This window comes from Chrysochloris asiatica, unplaced genomic scaffold (genome assembly GCF_000296735.1).
Source record: "Chrysochloris asiatica unplaced genomic scaffold, ChrAsi1.0 scaffold00011, whole genome shotgun sequence".
NCBI lineage: Eukaryota > Metazoa > Chordata > Mammalia > Afrosoricida > Chrysochloridae > Chrysochloris > Chrysochloris asiatica.
Window position 1 is genome coordinate 31,351,867 of NW_006408529.1, and position 601 is coordinate 31,352,467.

General features: G+C 42.9%; 1 protein-coding gene across 1 annotated transcript in view; it reads left to right on the forward strand.

The window, feature by feature from the left end:
• The window catches only part of DLC1 (deleted in liver cancer 1), a 594,809-nt gene that overhangs the window by 240,641 nt on the left and 353,567 nt on the right, over positions 1-601 (forward strand). The window lies entirely within an intron of this gene.

Here is a 601-nt window from a genome sequence, read left to right on the forward strand (position 1 = left end):
CATCTTAACATTATACCCCCCTTTTCCCCATTCCATCCATGTCTCAGTCCCTGTTTCCCAGAGCCCTGTTGTTCCAAGGTTGTGCATACATCATTGTTTAACTCTGTCCCATTTAGCCCCTGCAAACCTGCCTAATTGTTCTGTCATCTGCTTTGTTCTTCCATCCCCTTCCCCCTTCTTGTATACTGCTCCCCTCCCTAACACCCAAAGTATCCTTTGTCTATTCCCTACCCTATGCTTCACCTTCCCCTTCCTCCCCTCACCCCACTCCACATTCCAGTAGCCAGCAAATAATGCCCCCCCCACCTTTAGTATGAGTTCTTTTTCTTAGTCTTTTACATTAGTGATCCTATGTAATATTTCTCCTTTTGTGACTGACTAATTTCCCTCAACATAATGTCCAAAAGTTTCATCCACGGTAAGTGGTGGCTTGTAGCTTCCTTGTTATTTTTCAAGGTAGCATAATACTCTGTTATGTGTACGTACCACAGTTTGTTTATCCATTCTTCAGTTGATGGGCACTTTGGCTGCGTCCATCTTTTTGCTATTGTAAATAGTGCTGCTATGAACATTGGTGTAAATATATCTACTTGTGTCATGG